General features: G+C 45.4%; 1 long non-coding RNA gene across 1 annotated transcript; it reads right to left on the reverse strand.

The window, feature by feature from the left end:
* Positions 1–331: 331 nt before the first annotated feature.
* LOC135637536 (uncharacterized) lies at positions 332–1019 on the reverse strand. The gene is made up of 2 exons (XR_010496316.1): positions 693–1019; positions 332–612 (listed from the first exon to the last, which is right to left on the reverse strand). It is a non-coding gene; the product is annotated as an uncharacterized LOC135637536 (long non-coding RNA).
* Positions 1020–13193: the final 12174 nt, after the last annotated feature.

A 13193-nucleotide genomic window follows, 5' to 3' on the forward strand; every position in this document is an offset into this window, starting at 1 on the left:
TTTTTTATTTATGCAATTTGGCATGCAATAATATAATGATTCAATGTTCATATACTTGTGGAACTCTTGGTCTTTTTATCTAGTATCTAGTATCTAGCATGATGATATGTAGAATTGTCCATGAAGCTCTTTCAACTTTTCCTCTCAAGGCAAAAAAAGCTTATCTTCTGTCAAAATTTCTGAGGTTTCCTAATATGTTACTACTGTGCTACAATTATCTATGATGGATTCGATAGGTAGCTAATATATGAACTTGATGCTGTGTCTCAAGTACTGCATTGATCCAAGACAATGATTTTTTCTATCTCAGCTGATTATTACGAAGCAATAATGCAACAACCACGCATGAAATTTCATTCATTCTTCTACACACCAAGCGTCAGGTAATTTGATCTCAACATGTGGCACATTAAGATTAAACCCTTTCATTCACACATACGTATATAAATAGAGAGAGAGAGAGAGAGAGAGAGTTCATCATTCATCCGATTCCGAGGAGTCGATGAGCATCCTCAAAAGGGAGGTCCCGGTGGACCAGGAGGGCCCCGGGGGCCACCGAAAAAGGGCCCGCAGCACTCCTGAAGCAGGCAGCAGCAGCAGAGGAAGTATAAACTGCAAGCACAGCATGATGCTTATCAGTAACGCAACATGGAGTATTAAACATTTTACGACTCGGACGAGGAGGAACTGACCACGAGGGGAAGAAACCACCAAAGCCAGGTCCCCAGAATGGCCCTCCAGGCCCAGGGCCCCACCCGGCGGGGCCCCCAGGAAGTGGTCCCCAGCCTGGGCCAGGGCCGAATGGTCCTCCAGGGCCACCAGGTCCCCCGGGCCCACCAGGTCCTCCAGGCCCACCAGGACCCATGTAAGAAAACAGACTTGGAACAGTAATATATTCAGAGAGAGAGAGAGAGAAAGGAGATAGTGAATGCGGTATGCAACAGCACACAAGGCTTTTATAAAGAAAGCCATGGAGCTGACCTGCTGCTAACCTTTCGGTCTCAACTGCAGGTCGCCAACTGCTCTTCCTTCCTTCCTCAAAACAATCGATCGATAACATCATAAGCAAAATTTAGAGATCCACATTAGGTTATGACATCGGATATGGAGGGAAGAGTAGGTGTTTGACTGTTAGACCAACCCACTTCGGCTTTCTATGGTGCGACAACTACTGGTCCAACCTCTACCTCACAAAGCAGCAGTTCTATTTATTCCCACTTAACCACAGGTCAGACCTAACCGGAATCGACTATATTTGACTAGTTCGGATAACCTGCCTATAGCAAGTGAGGAACGCCAATGCATCAACATTGGATTTGATTTGTATGAAGTGAATGGATCAGTCACATCCTTACATGATATAGGATATCCAATCTTATCTAATGTTAGAATTCAAAGATTGATGAGTTTAAGTAAAACAAGTCATGATTAATAAGTATCAATTTAAACGTCAATTCAATCCAGAAACTTATATATATATATATACATAAATAATCTAATACTCTTAATTTTTATTCATGTTAATTAGTATTCTAATATTTTTATTAATTTTCACCTTGGACATGTGAATATTTTCTAATATTTTTTAGATTAATTGGTTTACTACATAATGTATGATCTTTTAGAGCATAATAGTTGTGAATGACATCAGCCTGAATTCCAACATCAAAATTGGCCCATCGTTAGTCTTTTGTAGGTAGGTTACTGATAAGACCCTCAAGTCTTATCGTCGCTCTGATACCAATTAATAAGACCTTAAGGTTTTATCGTGGAAGAAATAGAAGAAAAGTGAATGATAATGATCACTTCGAGGGATCGACCTCCTTGATCGCTTCGAGGGGATCAAAAGATAGAATAGTATTTTTCATAGATTATTGAAAAAAAGCAGTTACATCTCTATTTATAGAGTTCCACCCAGAGTCCATCAGGACTTGAACTCTAATAATAAATAAATATTAAATAAACCTCTACTTGACTCTAATTGAACCAAACCGACTCAATAAACAATTGGACTAAACAGACTCAATAAACATTATTCAAAAGCTCAGAAAAAGGGTCCTAACAGTTCCTCCCTCTTCAAATCAGCTTTGTCCTCAAGGCTGAGCAGCATCAATCTCAGGGAGCTTCTCTTTCAGCACTTTAGCCATAGACTATCTACAACGCATCATAACCCGTTGATCAAGTAAGTATGGTTTCCACTTTTTTATAGTGTTAGCAATAGGTCGGTCTTTCAGTGTAGTAATCGTTGCATGAAACTTCTGGCCTTGTATAATCAATTTTATCTTTGAATCTTTGCTATCACAAGTGAAAATTCGTCCATCAACGATCTTTACTTCGAATCTGTCATAGTCTTCAATATGGTGGGCCAATCGGTCAACAGTCTCACTGTTCATAAAATTGTTAGGGCTATCGGTATCAATCAAAACTATAACAGGTTGATGTTCCAAAGTTTTGCTAACTTCCATAGTTTACGAGTTAGAGTAGTTGGCTAATGCATGCATTGTATGTATGGTGGGTCCAACATCTTCATTAGAATTTATATCTTCATGATCGGAGTCCACATTCTTAGCTTTCGGTTCCTCTCCAATTGGTTCAATCATCAGAAGTTGCCCTTGTTTACATCGGTGTTCTATACTCCATTTTTCATAATAATACAAACCCCTTGCTGATCTTTCCTTGTTAATTTTTTTCTCATGTAGATTTGCAAATGAGATCGCAGCTATCATAGTACGGGGTTGACGAGCCTTAACTTCACACCGGATCTCTGGAATAAGCCCTTCAATAAATGTATCCAGAAGTTGTCGGTCCGACCAATCTCTAGCTTGATTTGATAATCTTTCAAACCTACTCTGATATTCTAACACTGTAGAAGTTTGATGAATTTTGACGAGCTGGCAATCAACATTCTCATATTCGGATAGGCCAAAGCGAACAAGAAGCCCTCTTTTGAACTGCTCCCACGAAGGAACTCCGTGGAAAGTTTCATACCAATCGTACAACTGGAGTGCATCTCCCTTGAACTAGATTGAGGCCACTTCTACCTTGGATTCTTCGGGGGTTCTGTGAAAACGAAAAAAAATTTCTATCTTAGAGATCCAATTGGTCGGATCTCTATCTTTCCATCTCGGAAATTCCATCTTCATGTGTGAGTAATTTGTGTCACAATCTTGGAGCCCTTTTCTTGTATTTTCATATCTGTGCAACGTAGAACTTGAGCCCCCATTTTGTTGAAATTTGCTAAGGCTCTCCAATATGCTCTTTTTGAAATCATTAAGTGTTTCTTGCAGTCGGTTCTCAATTCTGATTTCCAATGCTTCCATTTGTGCTTTCACCGAGTTATTAGTGGCCATTGCGTAAGACTGCAAATCTGTAATCTCAACTCTTGTTTTTAGCATCGGTCAAGGGCATCAACACTATCGATGCGAAGTTGCCGAGGAGGTGGACGCCAAGAGCAGTGCTACGGTCGCTGCATTAGAGGAAGAGTAGCTACCCTGTGTTTGTGTCACTGCATGAGATGAGAGTACCAAGGTTGAAAGGCGACGGTTGCGACTGTTGTGACCCAAGGAAGCAATCGCCGAGCAACCGTGTTGAGGCGTGATGGCAACCGACAACTACAGCAGCAGAGGCAGAACAAGAGGGAGGTGGCGTTGAAGCGGCCGGGGTTGAGGCTGCAGTGGTGGCAACCGGTGGCTGCGGTAACGATGCAGAGCAAGGGGGCTGCAGCAACGGTGCAGATCGAGGGGGTTGAGGTGAAGGCTGCGGTGGCTGGCAGCAGCAGTCGTTGCTGGCCGGAGCGCAGCGGTGGCGGTGGAGAAGGAGGCAGCGAGGGTCATGGCAGGCTGGGCGGCGAGCGGCGTCGTCGCTGGTTGGGCAGCAGTGGCGACGGTGGTGGCAACCGGCGTTCGCAGCAGCAAGGGGATCCGCGACTGCGGCAGCAAGGGGACCCGCGACTGCGACGGTGGTAACTGCCCTGTTTCGGTCACCACCGATGCAGAGCAAGGGGAAGCAGCGGCTGGGAAGCGAGCGGGAGCAACGGCTGGGAGGCGAGCGGCGGTCGTCGCACGGGGGAGCAGCAGCTGGAAGGCGACGGCGACGGCGCTCGAGGCGACGGCGGCGGCTGGAAACAAGGGCAGCATATGTGAGTTGCCGTGATTGCCCTGTTTCGGTTACAAAAGATGGAGAGCAAGGGGGATCGGCTGCTGGGAGGCGTGCGGTGGTCATCGCACGATGCCTGGCAGTGGTGGTGGCTCGGAAACGAAGGAGAGGAGTTGCGTTGAAGTGGCTGAGAAACAGCGCCGGCGGTAGAGGCAACCGGCGCCTGCGACAGCAGAGGGATCGGCGGCTGCTCTGTTTCTATCGCACCATAGAAACAGCGACGCCAACAGATCGCACGGCCGAAGCTGCAACCAAGGGAAGGCAGCGATGGCGGTGTGGCTAGGGCAGCGTCGTTGACGGTAGAAGCGGCGATGGGTGGTCCGATGGCTGGGAAACGGCGACCGCGGCCCTTCTCGCTCGAGAGAGATGCAGGCAGCGAGGAGGCGAGGTGAGAAGGTTGCTGGCCGTGGCACAGCGGCAGCGGTGGGCGCTGGCCGGGGAGCAGCGGCGACGGTGGTCGCCGAGCAGGAAGCAGGGGTGCGTGGCTGCGGGTGCGGCTGCGGTTGCTGCTGCTTTTCCTCTGATACCAAATGATAAAAGATCATAAGACCGGAACAAACGGGAGAAAAGGGAACGATAATGATCACTTCAAGGATCGATCTCCTTGATCGCTTCGAGGGAATCAAAAGACAGAATAGTATTTTTCATAGACTACTGAAAAGAAACAGTTATATTTTTATTTATAGAGTTTCACCCAGAGTCCATCAGGATTTGAACTATAATAATAAATAAATATTAAATAAATCTCTATTTGATTTTAACTGAATCAAATCGATTTAATAAATAATTTGACTAAACAGATTCAATAAACATTATTCAAAAGCTTAGAAAAATGATCACAATTACTTAGCATCAATCAAATAAGAATTTGTTGATCAGGCAATCTGGACAATGTTAAGTCGATCTCAGTCTTAACTCGTAAGACTCATTTATTCCAACAACGAAAAGGAACGAATTTTCTTTTTAATGTTGATTATAAGACTCATAAATTTGGCAGTCTCTCACATGCTTCTCCGTCTGTCCCCCCTGATCATGGGCATATCTGCAGAGCCGAACATTGACAGACGAATCACTAAGAGGATTACATGCTGAAATTTCAGTATCTATATTACTAAATCTATGAGCCCCCCCCCCCCCTATAAAGGAGAACAAACATTCAGCTTTAAATATAGTTGGTAGTAAGCAGTACCCAAAAATATAGTTGAGGACGATGAAGCTAAAATGCCTGCTTTTACTTTTCTTGCAATCAGACTTAAGACACCCATAAGAGATGGTTGAATAGGGAAAACAATGTAAAAGCGGCTTAAAGAAAAAAATGCTGTCGACCGACAGCAATACTCATGTCCAAGGCAGTATTGCCTAACAGAGCTGGTTGTTTACCACGAGATATAACTTTGTTGCTGCCAATTCCACGCAAAATGAATACTCTGCGGATTCCCTCCATCCCCTTTGCATATTCATAAAATCAACTTACACGTTGTTGAGACACAAGTTTAGCAGTTTCCATTTCGGGGGCAGAAGTCAACGCCACACAAAGCTTGATATCTTTCACATTTGCATCAGAAAGATCAGCCAGCAAAACATCGAGCCACCTTGTGACGGCTTTCGGATGCACTATATTTGACATTTTTTATAGATAAAATAAAATCTATTTTTGACTACCTGCAAGCTATCAAATCTTAAGCAGATGCACTTGCTATAACTGATGCATCTCTTCGTGATGAAAAGATCATTATTTATATAATAAATGATCTTGATTCAGATTATAAAGAGATTTTGATTGTGATTCATGCTCGCAATAGTCATATCCCTTTTTAACTATGAAACTTATATCTTCTAATACTGCTATCATCACTATCATTTTGCTAATAAAGCTAATTCTAATAACAAACATAAGATCCACAACCAACAAAACTACTATCGAAATAATCATTCCAGAGACTGACATACAACATCACAACAAAACTGTTAATAAATCCAATCAATGATTCAACAATGTCAAATATATGACTTGTAAGGCCATGTTGTTAAGAAATAATATCACTTACAAGTTGCTATTCCATGGATGTTTCGACCTTCGTATCTACATTATTCTACATATCTTACTACACCACCTACTCAGTTTTTATTACCATCACCACATACTCACTTTGCTACTCAATTTTCATAACCTTCGTTAAACTAGCTTGTTGATTCTAGAGTTTCTCATCATATCACGTCTGACTTGAATAATTTATTTCTTGATTCAGGTTATAATGGTTCAGATGATATTATGATAGATGAGAACAATATTGAATCTCGGATTTTGATTATAAAATCAATTGATAAAGTTATAATCTAATATGTACTTTGAGATAAGTGACGTAGGACTAACTTCAATCAGAAAAGATAAATCGATTAAAACTGAAAAAATTAGATATTGGGCGGAGTGAACATGTCAAAATATTGGATGTCAGGTCAGAGGATCGATCGACGTGTTAGTAGAAGAACGTCGTGTCATGAGTTCGGGCATCGAGTCGAAGGATCGGACATTGCGCTAAGGAAATCATAAGTTGCGAGAGATCAACATATCAATTGGGCAATATACCGAAGGAGATGATGATTCACTAAAGGATCAGACGAAGCATGAGATAAACCAAAGACATACCGAACAATATAGAATTCTAGTCTTGTAATCGGTTGTCTTAATTGGTTGTAGTTAGGTCATAATTGAGTTGGTTTCGGGTGTAACCATCCAACGTCAGTGTTGTAAGCGGTGGTACCACTCAACACAAGCGGTGGTACTACTAGGACCTAGGAAACTTGAGATGGGATCTTTTTTTGCTTCAATTTTGAAGTTATTTAGGGTCTATAAATATTCTAATTATTTTTTCTCAGGAGAGCATGAAATTAAGTAGAAAAGAAGAAAAATATACTTGAGAAAAAAGTATTATATTCTCTCTAAAGTTAGTGAGTCTCTTCCTCATAGAGTTAAAAGGTTTCTGAGGGATGAGTGAGGTTTAAAAGAGAGAGGTGTAAAGGTTATCTCTTGAGCCTGTGAAAATGAGAAAGAGTTGTAAGGATAGTTATGCTAGACATAGGTGCCCAGCAAGCCAATCACGTGAGCGATGGCACGTGTGACTTGATATATAATCTTTTTGCTTATTATATTTTGGCGTATATCACTTTATAACTCCTGCAAGTAAGTCTGATTGGTTAGAAGACCGCTAAGCAAGATGTTAGTTCAATTAGGCATTATTCTGTTCTAGTTAGAAACAAGTCCTGTGTTCGGGAATTAGGGCGGTAGGGTATAGTTGCTTGGTGGAACTCAGTCTCAAAGCTAGTAGTACTCTAATGAATGCAAGGCTAAAGGCATAGGTTTGATGAGCTACTGCAGGGAATAGGGCAGGGCTCTAACTCTTACTACAGAACCAAAGTCAGTAGCGGGAGGCTAATAGCGGAGGGGAAAAGACCCCAGAAAGCAAGGACCTAGGAAACTTGAGATGGGATCTTTTTTTGCTTCAATTTTGAAGTTATTTAGGGTCTATAAATATTCTAATTATTTTTTCTCAGGAGAGCATGAAATTAAGTAGAAAAGAAGAAAAATATACTTGAGAAAAAAGTATTATATTCTCTCTAAAGTTAGTGAGTCTCTTCCTCATAGAGTTAAAAGGTTTCTGAGGGATGAGTGAGGTTTAAAAGAGAGAGGTGTAAAGGTTATCTCTTGAGCCTGTGAAAATGAGAAAGAGTTGTAAGGATAGTTATGCTAGACATAGGTGCCCAGCAAGCCAATCACGTGAGCGATGGCACGTGTGACTTGATATATAATCTTTTTGCTTATTATATTTTGGCGTATATCACTTTATAACTCCTGCAAGTAAGTCTGATTGGTTAGAAGACCGCTAAGCAAGATGTTAGTTCAATTAGGCATTATTCTGTTCTAGTTAGAAACAAGTCCTGTGTTCGGGAATTAGGGCGGTAGGGTATAGTTGCTTGGTGGAACTCAGTCTCAAAGCTAGCAGTACTCTAATGAATGCAAGGCTAAAGGCATAGGTTTGATGAGCTACTGCAGGGAATAGGGCAGGGCTCTAACTCTTACTACAGAACCAAAGTCAGTAGCGGGAGGCTAATAGCGGAGGGGAAAAGACCCCAGAAAGCAAGGACCATAGTCAACAGCTCAATTCTGATTATAACTATTGCATATATGCATATATATATTTGTGATATCCTTGGATTTGTGCAATGGGAATCAGATCGTGATGAGATCACGATAATGAGATCGATTCACCTTTAAACACATATCCTAAATAATCCCGATCATAGGTTACTCGAGAGAGACATCGTGATAACCGAACAGACTGGTGTGCTGTATACCCATCCATATGATGGATCCAGCTGGTCTCATAGCTGCTCGTGTAGGGACACTAGGGATACAGTACAGGTGCTCATTAGAGAATGAGTTCACTGATTGATCCGCTTACGGAATGTTGGATGGTTGATGATGCTTTATTGTCAGACAGCGATTCCGTAGTCCTAGTGGTGTATTTGGTCCTTAGACTTGAGACACCAAGGATGTCTTGTATGAGTGCTCCACTCTTTGATACCAGACTTATAGGTTTGGCTGTCCCAGATCTAGTACAGCTGGTCATTGGGAGTGGTAGTCGACCTTATGAGGGCTATTGAGTGTCGATAGAGGATCATCCACTCTCGGCGTCATGAGAGGAATATCCCATGTGTTCTTGCTCAGACAAATCCTGGCCAGGGTCATTCTGGTTGAGAGAGAAAGAGTTCTCCGGGAGAATCCGATTAGAGCGAGACTCGAGTAGAAACCGTATGGGTCTGACAGCACCATGCTCGATGTACGGTCTCTGGGATATTAGAGAGATGAGGGACTATATGTACACGGTAACTGAGGACAGACAGGTCCAATGGATTGGATTTCCCTGTATCGTCTGGGGACTACGGCGTAGTGGCCTAGTACATCCGTAGTCGATGAGTCAAGTGAATTATTACAAGATAATAATTCACTAAGTTAGAAGGAGTTCTGACATGGTATGACTCACGACCAGCTCGATATTGGGCCTAGAGGGTCACACACATATGGTAGGCATTGCGATGAGTAGAGGTTCGGATATGAGATATCCGATGGAGCCCTTGTCTTATTGGATGCAGATCTAATACCCACTGGGGGAGGACCCATTAGGGTTTGACAAGAGGACGCTTGACCTCCTTCACCCTCTCCTAAGGATCTGCAAGGAAATAGGGATATACGATCTCCCTAGGTAACACAATCTACTCTATAAGCAGTTTTAAGTTTCGCGGATTTTGCGCACCAATCTTCGCATGACGACGAACATCTCTTTGAGAATCAGGGATTTTGTTTTCTTGTTCTTCCGCTGCGCATATGATGTCGCCCCCAAGATTTCCCAACAGTGGTATCAGAGCTAGGTTGTTCGTGCGAATGATTGGTTTTGAACTGTGTGTGTTGTGTTTAGGAAGAATTTTGACGTCAAAATCGTCGACGCAAAAACAAGGAAGGGCAGCAACAGTTGCTGCCCTCGATCTGCGTGCATGCAGCGCAGCCGTAGGCGGGCAGCACAGGGGCTGCGTCTGCAGTAGCTGCCCGGCAGCCAGCTTGCAACAGGCTTGCGTCCGGCGGGGCTGGCAGCCCGCGGGTAGAGGCGCCTGCGGCCGCTTCTCCCGCGGGGTGAGGCGCCGCAGGGCAGCGGCGCCTGCCGCCGCTGCTCCCGTGGGCGAAACCCCCCTAGGGGCGGCCGCCCGCCGGACAGCACCGCCTGCGGACGTTGCCCCGCGGGCAGGACCACCCGCGAAGGCGGCGGCGCCCGTAGGGGCGCCAACCTGCAGAGGCAGCACCGCCTGCGGGCGTTGCCCCGCCGGCAGAATCGCCCGCGGGGGCACCCACCCGCAGCGGCAGCGCCGCTAGCGGGCGTGCCGCCTGTAGGCGAGGGCATCGCCCTCGCCCCGCCGCACAGGCCACCGCCAGCAGGGTGGCGGCGGCGCAACAGTAAGAGGGAATTAGGGTTTCGGGCAAAAAGATAGTTTTGCCCCTGTGAAGTTGAGAAATTCCAGTTTCTGTCTTTTATCCAAATTACGAAAATACCCTTAAGAATTGAGAAATTCCCTACATGTCCCTGATTTTAGAAAATATTAATTAATTAAAAGGTTTAGTTGATTATTATTTTTATTATTATCTAGTAGTCCTACATGATGATTATTATTTATACATGTGATGTATGATGTGTGGACGGATGATCATGGATCGTGTGATGTATGTACTTGTGATTATTATTATTGAGGTATGCGAGCCTCCATTATATTTCTCGTTTATTGTCGGGCCTGCGTGCCTATGATTAAGTTGTAATAACATGAGGAGGCGTAGCGGGAGCGTGGATGCGATAGCGGGACCCATGAGACGGACGATCGTGATGCATGAAGGTGCATCAAGATGTCGACGGAACCGACGAGGACGAGATGGACGATCACAAGGCATGAAGATGCACCGTTGCACACATAGATCTTGATGTGAGTGATTAGGTCTACTGGCTCGGGCCTAATCACATTAGGTTGTGGTCCATGATCATCTGGTGTGATTGCTTTTACACATACTAGATATGTATATATATTTGCATGCGATGTAGATATATATTAAAATGTATATGTGTGACATGTCATATTAGGAGACCAAATCATAGAAACATCTCTTGATAATATTAAGTCAGTAAACATGAGACAATTAGATTGACCCACGTGGCCTTCCATCATTATAAGTAGGAACCGATTCCCGGTGTAGGTTGAGTTGATCGAGTCCCTCGAGACTCACCTATATCGTGATTCGCTATCTTGCTTACGACATAGAGATGTTGCTAGTCATAAGTGCCCAGCAAGCCAATCACGTGAGTGATGGCACGTGTGACTTGATACAGAATCTTTTTGCTTATTATATTTTGGCGTATATCACTTTATAACTATTGCATAAATGCATATATATTGTGATGTCCTTGGATTTGTGCAATGGGAATCGGATCGTGATGAGATCACGATAATGAGATCGATTCACCTTTAAACACATATCCTAAATAATCCCGGTCATAGGTTACTCGAGAGGGACATCGTGATAACCGGATAGACTGGTGTGCTGTATACCCGTCCATATGATGGATGCAGCTGGTCTCATAGCTGCTCGTGTAGGGACACTAGGGATACAGTACAGGTGCTCATTGGAGAATGAGTTCACTGATTGATCCGCTTACGGAATGCTGGATGGTTGATGATGCCTTATTGTCAGACAACGATTCCGTAGTCCTAATGGTGTATCTGGTTCTTAGACTTGAGACACCAAGGATGTCCTGTATGAGTGCTCCACTCTTTGATACCAGACTTATAGGTTTGGCTGTTCCCAGATCTAGTACAGCTGGTCATTGGGAGTGGTAGTCGACCTTACGAGGGCTATTGAGTGTCGATAGAGGATCATCCACTCTCGGTATCATGAGAGGAATATCCCATGTGTTCTTGCTCAGACAAATCCCTGGCCAGGGTCATTCGGGTTGAGAGAGAAAGAGTTCTCCGGGAGAATCCGATTAGAGCGAGACTCGAGTAGAAACCGTATGGGTCTGACAGCACCATGCTCGATATACGGTCTCTGGGATATTAGATGGATGAGGGACTATAGGTACATGGTAACTGAGGACAGACAGGTCCAATGGATTGGATTCCCCTGTATCGTCTGGGGACTACGGCGTAGTGGCCTAGTACTTCCGTAGTCGATGAGTCGAGTGAATTATTACAGAGATAATAATTCACTCAGTCAGAAGGAGTTCTGACAGGTATGACTCACGGCCAGCTCGATATTGGGCCTAGAGGGTCACACACATATGGTAGGCATTGCGATGAGTAGAGGTTCGGATATGAGATATCCGACGGAGCCCTTGTCATATTGGATGCAGATCCAATACCCACTAGGGAAGGACCCATTAGGGTTTTGACACGGGATCTCTATAAATAGGAGGGATTCACAGCCTCATAGGCTAGAGTCTTTGCTTGCCCTTCCTATTCTCCTCTCCCTCTCCACCTCAGAGTAGGCCTGGAGCTTTGAGGAGCGTCGTCGCAACCCTGCTGTGTGGATCACCGCTAGAGAGGAGGACGCTTGACCTCCTTCACCCTCTCCTAAGGATCTGCAAGGAAACAGGGATATACGATCTCCCTAGGTAACACAATCTCTATACGCAGTTTTGTGTTTTTGCGGATTTTGCGCACCAATCTTCGCACGACGATGAACATCTTTTTGGGAATCGGGGATTTTTGTTTTCTTGTTCTTCCGCTGCGCATATGATGTCGCCCCCCTATGATTTCCCAACAGTGGTATCAGAGCCAGGTTGTTCGTGCGAATGATTGGTTTTGAACTGCGTGTGTTGTGTTTAGGAAGAATATTGACGTCAAAATCGTTGACGCAAAAGCGAGGAAGGGCAGCAACAGTTGCTGCCCTCGATCTGCATACCTGCAGCCACCTGCAGCGGCAGCCGCAGCTGCAGCCGCAGCCAGGCAGCACAGCGCCGGCGCATGCGCAAGCGCTGTGCCTGCAGGAGCCGGCCGGCGGCCTGCTTGCAGCAGGCTTGCGGCCGGCGGGGCTGGCAGCGCGGGCTGAGGCACCGCAGGGCAGCGCCGCGGGCAGAGGCGCCGCGGGGCAGCAGCGCGGGCTGAGGCACCGCAGGGCAGAGGCGCCTGTGGCCGCTGCTCCCACGGGCAAAAACCCCGCAGGGGCGGCCGCCAGCGAGGCAGCACCGCCTGCGGGCGCTGCCTCGCCGGCAGAACTGCCCGCGGAGGCGGCGACGCCCGCGGGGGCGCCCACCTGCAGCGGCAGCGCTGCCAGCGGGCGTGCCGCCCGCAGGCGAGGGCAGCGCCCCGCCCCTCGCCGCACAGGCCGCCGCCGGCAGGGTGGCGGCGGCGGCAGCAGCGAAAAGGGGAAAGGGCATTAGGGTTTTCTGGGAAAAAGACAGTTTTGCCCCTCGGAATTTGAGAAATTCCAGTTTCTGTCTTTTGTC

Source organism: Musa acuminata, chromosome BXJ3-5 (genome assembly GCF_036884655.1).
Source record: "Musa acuminata AAA Group cultivar baxijiao chromosome BXJ3-5, Cavendish_Baxijiao_AAA, whole genome shotgun sequence".
In the NCBI taxonomy this organism is placed as follows: Eukaryota; Viridiplantae; Streptophyta; class Magnoliopsida; order Zingiberales; family Musaceae; genus Musa; species Musa acuminata.